The sequence below is a fragment of the Crocodylus porosus genome, unplaced genomic scaffold, assembly GCF_001723895.1.
Source record: "Crocodylus porosus isolate Cpor-Errol unplaced genomic scaffold, CroPor_comp1, whole genome shotgun sequence".
Taxonomy (NCBI): Eukaryota; Metazoa; Chordata; order Crocodylia; family Crocodylidae; genus Crocodylus; species Crocodylus porosus.
Genome location: NW_017728921.1, coordinates 10201995 through 10213384, shown reverse-complemented (window position 1 = coordinate 10213384; position 11390 = coordinate 10201995). Strand labels below are relative to the sequence as shown.

The window sequence follows — 11390 nt, the reverse complement described above, 5'->3', positions numbered from 1 at the left end:
AAAGTTGCATCCTGCTGCCTTTGACTCCCCAACCCAAATAAGCAGGTGACCCCTTTTATTTATTTATTTTTTAAAGCCTTATCCCTCTGGAGAGGGGGAGCAGGTTTTGGTTCAAATCTAAAGCAAAGCTTGACCTCCCGTCTCTGGATCCACAGAGATTCCTTAACCGTGTAATTCCTCACAGCACACTTTTTATGTAAAGAAGAAAAGATGCACTTTTGTTGTCTAGCACTTGGCATCACCTTCCCCTATCTTAAATAATCTAGCTGGTCGATTATTATTTTTTGTAATCCTCCCTGCTTATGGAGAATTTGGCTGCTCTGTTGGATTCATGTCTTATTCTTTGAATTGGGCAGTGTGGTCTAGAAGTTTTTTTGAGTCGCAGACTTATGTTCTAATCCTGACTCCAGCGGTGATGCAGTGCAACATGGAGGATCACATGGGTCCAGATTTCCCGGCCTTTCATCCAGTTGCATCTGGATGGGGTGCTGAGTTAGTACACTTACTTATTTCAATTATTATTTCCATTGACAGTGCTGAAGGCCTATATTTTTCAAGACCACCCTTTAGTTCTGTGTTTCCTGAGGTTTTTGGGTCTTTAATTTAAGGTACCTATGGATGAATTTTGAGAGGCTGAGCACCTGACTCCAGGTGTCTTCAACAGGAGCTACACATACTTCCAAATACTGAAGGCTTGATACCTTCAAAAAGCTTACACGGAGGCTCTGGAAATAATTAGGCCTTACTTCTCAGTGTCTTAGTTTATATGTAAAAAGGAAGCAACTCATCCTCACCAAGTGGTTTGAGAAGCATAGAGCTGTATAAAAGGAATTATTTAGTCTGCCCATAAAGTGAACGTCACACTTTCACGAAAAGAGTTTTACTTATTTCTGTCTTTCAACGCAATGTTTTTTTTTATATCTGATCTCCTGATAAACTCCTATATTTATAATTAAGAAATGCAAAACCCTAGAACTCGTGGTTTAGAGATGATACCTTTTATTAGACCAACTAAGAAATCGCAACAAAAAAAAGAAAAAGAGAAGATATTTTTCTGCAAGTGTTTGAGTTCACACACCCTTCATCAGGCTCAGGGAAAATTAAAGATGGTAAAAAGTCCCCACAGGTAGGAAATAAATTTCATTTTTGCACAGAGGATGCTGAAGATGGAAGTCTGTCCCTCTGGGTCCATGAGAGGTGTCTTTTGTGAGTTGCTCTTTGTTGTGCGGATCAGGCAGGGTTCCTTCCCTGGTGGTGTCCGATGGCAGACAGGCAGGGCGGTATAGAAATCTTTCTTGTTCATCAATGAAGTTTAAAATCCAAAAATTGGCTAAAATTCGGCATCTTCCATGTTTCAGGGATGTATCTGGCAGCTGTGTTGGTCTGAGATGAAAAGAAATGCAAAACTCTAGAACTCCTGGTTCAGAGATTATACCTTTTATTAGCCCAACTAATAAATCACAAAAAAGCCTTTTTTTATCATTGGTATTTTATTATAAGGATTTCCAAAAGAGTTTTCTCAATGATGTTCTAGTAATTCAGATCTTGCTGCTCAAGTTCTCTACTGAAGGTGCCTATGGATCATGATATCTGGTTTTTAAGACAACTGTACTGACTTCTAGCCATAGATCATCACAGGACTTGGATTTTAAATCACTTTTAATGGTTTTGGCCCCTCCTAAGCACATCTGACTATCATCGGAAAACAATACCATTTTCACTCCTTTAATAAAACTGCCATATACGTAGAGCTATATTTCTATGAGGACATGTCCTTGGGGGTTATTCTTGTTCCTTACAGAATGTTGTGGTAGCTCCTGAAGCACAAGGTATTTTAGCACTCGTTAAAACGGGATTGAAAGAGAACAGGATAGGTAAAGTGGTGGTATGAAAAGTTCACAGTGAAACATGGCAATGGTCACTTGCTTTCCAGTTTTGATACCAAAAACTTTGCTAATGGTTATCAAATTTCCATATCCAGAACCTACAAACTCTGCTTCCGTAACTTAGGGCATGTTTTTTCTTGCAGGTTAATTACATGTGCAGCATTCTCTTCTGCCCCAGACTTAGCACTAGGCAAAAAACCCCAATGTTTTCCCATCTCATCAAACAGATCTCCAGTATCTTCCCCTTCTACACTAGGACAAACGCTTTAAGCAAAACACGAGAAAACAAAACTGGAACAAAGAACAGGCTGATGGTTGGGCACTTGATGTGGGACATCCAAGGTTCTGCCTGGTTCACAGTACAGACATAAACTTGATTGTCATACACCTTGGATGGCTATTTGGCATTCTGAAGTGGTCATTCTCTTTCTCTCTCTTTGATTTTTGACCAGAAATTTGGATCTGAGAAACAAAAGTTTTATTATCCCTTTTACGTTTCTGTGGGAAATCTCCACCTTTGAAGAGTCAACATTGTCCAATAGCAACAAAACCAAAAAAGCAATAAGAACTTTGCTCCAAAAAATCCCTGACTGGTTCTTCAAGGTGTGTCAGATAGTGCTTGCTTCACACATTTGACTTTCAATGGAGGGATTTGGTTTGTGGCTTGCGAAGAGCAGTTTGTGGCTTTTGTTAAAGATACCAAGAATAGATTCTATACACTGCTGTGGAAATAAACTTCTCTTCCTACTGTTGAATATTTGTAGGAATGTACCCCGTAACGTTATCCAGGGATGCCCAGAGGGGATTCTGAAACATCTTAGCATGTATGCTAACAGAGGGATCTGCAGGGTCTCGCTTTTCAACTCCAGATGAACTTGAAAAGGCTTAACATTTGAGAATCCTTACAAAGACATCCTATCACTTACCATTGGAAATCCTTCATGGTCACTAATGAATTTCACAAAGCTCTGGAGGATGACTAAAGGGATTTGTATTTTAATATAAAATCCTTAACATCCAAGTTGAATATGCAACTCCAGCCCAGGACATTAATGAGAGCGATTACCGTCTGATGGTTGTTGGGGTCCTGAGTGGAATGGGTCTGATGTGGTAATAATCCAAAGGGTTATAGCCGACAAGTCATCATGTTTGCTGACAATATCTCTTGGCTTTGTAATGGAGACAAACCAACCCTTAAATCTGGTCAGTCCACATCTGGGCTGCACTATGTTAGTGGGCCACCTGGAGAAGCTTGCACTGCCATTGCTCAATACTGGAAAACTAAAAATAAAAAATTGACTAGTGATTACAAAATACTTAATGTAAGCACTGGTGTCATGTCTTGCTAACAAGAACTTATCTCTGGCTAACAGAAGCCTAAGTGACACCCTCTTCCCACCTGCGTAGCATTTCTTTACTGAACAGAAAACTCATAACCAGTTCCAATGCCACATCAAAGAGACCATCTTGGAGATCTTCAATGATCTAGTTTTTTGTTTTTAAACCAGCATTTACTAAAGCTTATCATCACTGTGGTGGTGCTGTTTGGTTTTTCAACTTGTATCCAACCCTTTCCCACAAAGAGTCATATATACTAGTTTCCCTACTTCAACAAGTGAATATCATCAGGTTTTTGTCAAGCAGACAGCTGTATGCTGAAGTAGTTTATCTGGGAAAACAAGGCATTAGATTTACCATCAGCTATGACCTGGCCCTGTAAACTTTTCCCAAAAGCATAAGCCTATCTTCTCATGGAGAATTTCTTGCTGCCTTGGCAAGCTAGCGAAGAAATAAAAAAAACAAACCTCTGACTTGCATCCACAAAGCCTGTTCTTGACACAGCTCCCTTCTTTTCCTTATTTTTATTGCCAATTTAATCTGTGTCTTCACTGAAGATAAACCTTTGGAAAACACATTTTGTTCTCCAAAAGGAAGATCTTTTTAATTATGAGTCTTAAAATTCAGGCTGCCAAAAATGTAATGACTCCTCTCTGTGCTTTCTACTTGTATAGTAATCTCCTGTGACTGCTTTTTTGGAGTCTAAGTTCATTCTTTCTTTTGAGACTTTCTGTTCTCAGTAGACACAGATAATGGTGGCATTTTATCCCCTCTACCATCAACTCAAATTTGCATTTTTATATTAGTCTTGTCTATGAGGAGTTTCATTTGTTTCTTGTCCTTAATCCATTGTGGAAGTGTTTGATTTTTCCTTTGCTAGTTGCCATGCCACTTCTGAATACATTTAAGGATACAGGGATCGAATCTGTTACACAACAGAAACATGTGCATTGAAATGCTGCGATAAAGCATCTTGTACCAGTGAGTATTTGCCAAATTACGCCTTTAGTCAAACACAGTGGAGTCCACTTAGAATGAACTTAGAAATAATGAAACTCCATTTACAGTGAATTACCATTAAAATCCCGAATAGTTTCAGGCAAATTGTGTTTTTTGTTAAAGTAAGATTTGTTTTGCAGAAAAAAAATCCTTATGAGCTAAGTTTTGAAATTCTTGTGTATGTTATACTTTGGTCTTTCTTTGGGCTAATCTCTGACTTCATTTGAGGTTATGTTTCAGAGGTGGCAAAATATAGGGTGATCACCTTATTTTTAAAGAAATCCAGGACACTGCCCTCTTCCTCACACAGGTGAGCAGTGCTGCTGCAGGCAGAGGCAGGTGAGCAGGGGCATGGGGCATAGTTATAAATAGACAGATAGATTGTAAGGCTGGAAGGGACCTCAGAAGATCATCGGGTCCAGCCCCCTGCACCAAGCAGGTAAGACAACTGGCGTCAGGTGACCCCAACAAGGTGACTGTCTTAGTCTTCTCTTGAAAAAGTCGTCAGCTAGAAGAACATTTACAATATGAACTCTGTAGTCTCTCTCCACTGCGCATCCTTTTCTTCCATAAGACCTTGTGCACCTGTTCTGCAAGGCTTATGAACAGATGCGATACTTCCACTTCCTTTTTTTAAAACATCATGGCCAAAAGCGCAAAGACTGATTCCTGCCCATAGGTTTGCATACAACGTATAAAACACACGAGAAAATCCAGGATTGTCCCAGCTAAACCAGGACAGATGGTCACCCTAGCAAAGTAAAATATGAGTAAGCATTTTTTGGGCTTTTTTTCTTCATTAGAGGTCAGGGTGGATTTGATTTAAATTGACTTGATTTAAATCACTGGTCAGGAACCCTCAAATTAATTGTTGTTCCATTCCTCATCCTCAAAGCAGCTTCCTCCTGAGAGAGAACACTTCTCATGATGTTTCATTTGGGCAACAAGGCCTTGCATTTCTTTGTTGTACGGTTTGCATTTTGGATGTATGCCTATCTTACCCACAAGTGGAGGAACTTCATTAAAATATTCCCAAACAGGGTCTTTCTCATGGTCTGGCAAGCCTGCTGCCATGATAAGTTTTCCCTTCTACCATCCCATTCTCTCGCTAGATCTCATATCAATGGAGAGGCTATGCTCAGAAACTTATCCCTCAAGACTTCCAGAATATTCTGCTCAAACATGTTTTTCTTTTGTTTCTACTGCCCCTACCTCCTTGCATTTTATCTCCAGACTCCTCCTCTTTGCCCAGATCTACTCCCCCCCCCAACAATCCTCTATTCATTTAAGTACTTGAAACTTCACACTTTTAGAGAGAGGTAAGGGCTTGACTCTGTGTACACAAATTTGCAGAAAGACAAGGGGGCTGATGGTTAGGTAATCAGGTCTGTTGTCTCTTACCTCCATATTCTGCTAGATACATGTGTACTTCATACTTTGATATATAGACTGATAGATATTCTAAACTCTACTATCTTTGGAGACACAAATCCACAGTCTGAAAACTGAAACTAGGAGTCACAGAGATGCTTACTGGGATCTTCTAGACTGAGCACTGAGTCCCATGAGGTACAGTGGTTTTCTTTAATCTTACTAATCTATAGAGAAGCCTCTGGAAACCCCAGAAGATGGGGCTCCTAATATAGTCCATGGCCTGTTTTGACCTGTTTATATCACTTTTCTGAAAAAGTTACATGAATATATTGTCTCAAATAGTATATAATTAGAATTTCCACTATAAAACAATTTTCATTTTCTTATAAACTTTTGCCAAACTCCAGGATTTGGGTTGAAATGTTATACTGCCTCAGGCTGAATACTTTAGATACTTTTGACTTGATGTCTTGCTAGCATTTAAAAAAAGGGTAAAAACGGCCACGACTGTTTCACTGACTAGCTATAGTGCTGCCAGTCTTGGAACAAAGATGCCTTTAAAATTGGTAGAGCCATTACTTTAGAATCTGGAGTGCCCATGCTGGGCCCATGAAAATCCACCCACATTTGTCATCATTATAAGCCCTGAAAAGGATTACAACTGACCATTTTGTTTGCAGTACGTATATTCAAACCTAGAGCTCCATTCTAAGAAGAAACATTAAAACCCTTCAGTTCCTTCCATTTGATATCAATAAAAGAGCAACAGAGCCCAGGGATGCCAGAATGAAGGAGGGGTTGGAGCGGGAGTGGAGTGGAAAACCAGCTCAAAGAAGTCAACTAAATGGGATATACTGCACATTCATACAGGACAGCTTGAGACTGATCACAATCTAAGAGCTACCAGAGCAGGATAATAAAAAGATCAGGACTGCCAGTGCTTTCATGTTCTATGCAAAGGCACAGGGGAAAATCGGTTGTTTGAAGATTAATGAAAACAAGATCACCTGCAGCAGAGGTATGATTTCTGTGTGGCAAAGTTGACCAAGTATTCAAGGATTCAGAATTCTCCTTCTCATCTCCTTTACTGAAGGAACTCCATAGTGCCTTCTATGATATGTCTTTCTGCATACTAAATGCCCAGAATGTGTACTGAACAACCCCAGTGAGCTGGTAAGCAAGAGTCCCTTCTGCTGAGGTAAGCAGTGAGCGGATGGCCAATTAAGATAGAAGCAAGAGGTGGTTGGAGTCTGGTTTCTGAAGGGGTTGCAGCATCCAGGAAGAGGACAGAGTGGAGAGGTCCCTGCAGAGGATTGGTGAACCTGCTGCAGCAGAGGGCCAATGGCTCGTGGAGCAGAAGACCAGCAGCTGCAGCACACGGCAGAGAAGCAGGGAGTCTTCTGGGGCAGAGCATGGGGGGATCAGAGGACGGGAGCAGGCCAGGGAAGCTGCAGAAGTGTCATGGAAAAAGACTGAGGGACCAAGAGTGTAAAGGTACAAGCCAGGTGATTTTAGGTGTAATATACAACATATGAAATGCTTTTGGGACTGTGGCAAGGGCAAGAACATGAGTGATGGGTATAGTCTACACTGGAGCACCAGACACTAGCTTACAAACACCCTGCATGCTAAGTAGATTTTATGAGAACCCCTTTAGCTTGTTAATTGTGTTGCAGAAAAAATGAACTTGTCTAGCAAAGAAAAGAAGATGTCACTTCAAATTTGTGGCTCAGACTTGGCGTAACATCTTTAGAGGTCAAAACTCTGTTATCGACTAAAGCAGCAGCCCTGACCTCCTGTCTTGTTTTCCATACAATTCTTTGGCAAATTTTTCCCTTCACATTAGCAGAAAAAACCCCCCAAAACATATTCATTATGCATATTCTGTTTGAAACAAAATGCTTATTTTTAATAGGACAGTATTTTATTTGGTGTGGAATTACCATGAATATTTGTCTTTTCTCCCAATTAATCACATACACATGCAATAACATCCTTTATAGTGAAATGTTTTTAATTGGCTACAGACAGAAAAAAACTTGGCTGGATTTCCAGTGGAATGGGAAGCCAAATACAGTAGTTACCAGCTGCTAGCAATTCTTTCTCAAACCCTGATGATATGAGACGCTCTGCTGCAATTTAGTGGCAATTTTATGTAAGGTTATTTACAGAAAAAAGCCAGTATTTCTTCATCTTCGCCTGAATCAATAAGATGTTCTGAAGACATGTTCATTTACTCTGAGCTCAATGCAGCACAAACTAATCAACTAGATGTGTTTTAATAAACCACTTTAATAAAAGAAGAGCATTCAACCTCTTGTCCTTGTTGGATAACTTCTACTAAATGTTAGATTCTGTTGCCCAAGCCCCTGCCATAAAATATCTTCGTGACAAGGCTAGAAGAGAAATATTTTTTACAGCCTCTGATACCAAAGCATGGAGGGTTATTTGAATGACAGGGTAGATCAACATTGCTACACTAAACACAGAAATCCAGAACCCAAGAAAAATGGGAAGACTGTGGTTTGATTGCTTTTCCAATAAAGTGGGGAGAAAGGCAAAAGGCTTAGGTGGCCTGATGGATTAGTTCTTTCTTTTTTCTTTTTTTTCCTTCTCCAGGTGAAACGTATTAAACTGCTGATTTTGCAAAATACATGCTTTCTGTGCACCAGAGGGTAACCTGCCATTGCAGTCTTTACTGTAGAGAAAACAATGCTATTAGCAGAAGACGTATTTTATCTGCATTGAGAGAGTGGCTAGAATTTGTTTTTACAGCTTAAAAGAATAAAGCATTTATAAGACCAGTTATTCTTCTCTTCAGAATGCAATCATAACTTTAAACTGCAAAAGGAGTAAAGCCATTAAAGAAACACTTTCTTCTGTGTCAGAAGGTTAAGTGTGTAACAGCTTGCCATTGTTTTTTCATTTCTGGTCTGTTGGGTTATTTGATATGTAAGTTGTGGGTGTTTTTTTATACCTCCTTTCTATATTTTAAAATTAGAATTGCTTTGGGAAATGATCCAACTGCTTCCCATTTCAGAAAATCAGCTTTCATCAACTCACACTGACTAAATTAGATGGGTGAATTAGGGTTCTTTGCTTGTTGGTCTACCATTAATGCTCAGGGAGATGTGAAATGCTCTAGTTCAAACCAACTTTCTCATTCTTATGTTATTTAAATAGCATTCTCATTTCAGATAATCTGCACTGTTACGATGGATTGAAATATTATTATGATGGATGTTTCAAAACACTTTGATCTGCTCGGGTCTCTTCCGACCCTACTAACTATGAAACTTTCAAAAGCATGATGTAGCTCCTACCAGCACTGTGGTAGTTTAAAAACAACACTCAAAGGAGGAGTACATGAAAGAACAGATTTTTGTACCCAAGGAAATTTTGGATGCTCTCTGTACATTGACTGGCTCCTATTAAGCAAAACTGTGGCTTAAGGGATATATTTAACTGCTTTTAGACAATGATCAAGTGTCCTTGGGTGTGCAAGGAAGGATGGCGGTCAAATCATGGGATTAAGAACTCTCTTATGTCAAAGTAGCTTTCACAGAGCTTTGTAGGACTGTAGCGAGGCCTCTGGCTCAGACATTGGCCTGACTCTCCATAAGTTATATGACATTGATAAATGCTTTTCAATTTCTGGCGCATCAAGAGTTTCCAGAAGATGACCCTGAATAAGTATTCCACCAATGTGAAATTCCCATGTCTTCCACTAACTACTCTTATGCATAGCACCTGAGATAAGGCAGTTCTCTTCTCTTGAGGGATCCTTGTTCCCCATAGACATGCTCCTTGGTGCCACAAAGGGCCCGACACTGCTTCCCCTGATTCAAAAAGGGGTAAAAACGGTTTGAGGCAGAGCTTGTAAATAACGAAGGTATTAGACAGCAAGCCCATCTCTTAAATGCCTCTGCCATTTTTACATGAGAACATATAAGTTAATGGATCTTTCAAGCTACATGAAAACTCATACTAAATCTGATCTTTAATTCTCAGATCTCACAAAAGTTATGCATATGAGTCTCCCTTTGACTGTGGTGCCACCATTGAGGTTTGAAGGTAAGCACATACCTTAGACTCTGCTGCAGCAGGGTCTAGTACTATCTGTAAGCATGACACACAGGTGACACCTTCCATGAGCAAGCAGGTAAGTCACTTTTCAGGGACTGCCACACTTGTTTTTAGGGTCTAAAGAACCAGCTTAGGGATTATTTTAAAAACCACCAACACAGCGCTCTGCCTTAACTCTTCATTTAAAATACTCTCAAATTTGAAAAAGTTTTGTTTGGGTTAGTGTGACGATGCATATTTTTCAACCAATAGATGAAAGCTCAGAGCTTGCAGTCAGCATAATTTAGCAATTGTTTTTGTGTAAGGTCTAGATTTTATCCTTTCATCTGGAAAGAAGTCATTTCCCTGGTGTATGTGTGTGTGTGTCGCTCATGCTCTGTCTCTTATTTTATATTCTCTCCTGTTATTGCCCAACTTACTACTTGACATCCTTATGCTTGCTGGCACTTGCTAATCTGTGATTTGCATTCCTATATAATGCAATTCAAAGGAAGGCAGACTAGAAATTTACACCACAGACATCAGTGATGATGCTATGTCAATTTACATCAGGGAAGGAAGTGGTCCCACATGAATCCCTGCAATTAATAATGTCATGCTTTGTGATCTGTTGTTTTCAGCTAAGCAAAAATGTAAGGACTGTAAAGTCGACTTAATTATGATATGCATATTAAAACACCAGCATAACAGTATTTACTATGCAAAATGTAGTCAATTTTCTGCTGAAGTAAACAATCATTTTAAAACCTATTTTAAGTAAAAAGTTTATTCTTGAATTAATGACTTGCCGTTCTTTCCTATTGCACCAGTGACATAAGAGACTTATGAAGAATTCTAGGGCCTGCTCCCATTCCCAAAGAAGCCAATTGGATTTGGAGCTGGGATTCTTTAGTATACAACACTTTAAAAAGTAAAGCTCTTTTATAGTGCCTTTTTCACTGCTAGGCTTTTACACTGCTCATAAGTCACTTTCTGACAACACAAAGTAAAATGGACTAATGCTAGGGAACCCTTACCTTACCTACAAAGGCACATTGAGAAACATGGGGTAGGGTGACAACAAATGAAGCAAATGCCGGCCTATTTTACAGACAAGCAGAAGTAGCATCTCTATTCATTCATCCTATGGGTGTAATTCCTCCTCCTGGCAGTAGCCTGGCACAAGCCCTGAAAACAATTTGAGAGAGATGAATGGCCTTGGGTTGGCCTCTTCCACACAGATAAATTTTGCCCTCAGCATTGCTGCTACAATAGCAGAGCTCATGCTTCCAACTCTTATCGGGTAATCTAAAATGGGAAGGTTGCCTTGTTTTGGCATTCCTTGTGTGCTCTGCCATTGCCTTCACCATATCACCCTTGCCTCCAGCATTTGTTATAAGCATTGGGGTTTTAACAATGATAAACTGTACTCATTACCAGGTATTTTGTGACCATTCTGTCTCGATGCTTGGATTCACGTGCTGAAAGCACTCCCAGTCTCCCTGAAACATCCACTGGTGGTTGCCTGTGTAGCAATTTGCTGTTTAATGGCACCATCCCAATGTTCCTTTCCTGCAAAGGATGGTTAATTAAAGTCTTGGATTCATGGTCTGTGAAGATAACTACCAGCTTTAGGCAGGATCTTTTCAATCAGTCTCTCCCCAGTTGGTAGCCTTTCATCTTCAGTAATGAGGAAAGCTTTGTTGGAAGACTGCCTTGTATGCCTAC

General features: G+C 39.8%; 1 long non-coding RNA gene across 1 annotated transcript; it reads left to right on the top strand.

The window, feature by feature from the left end:
- Positions 1-357: 357 nt before the first annotated feature.
- On the top strand, positions 358-8837 carry LOC109313030. Its single transcript, XR_002101952.1, has 3 exons — positions 358-492; positions 6691-6770; positions 8217-8837. It is a non-coding gene; the product is annotated as an uncharacterized LOC109313030 (long non-coding RNA).
- The last annotated feature ends 2553 nt before the right edge of the window (positions 8838-11390 follow it).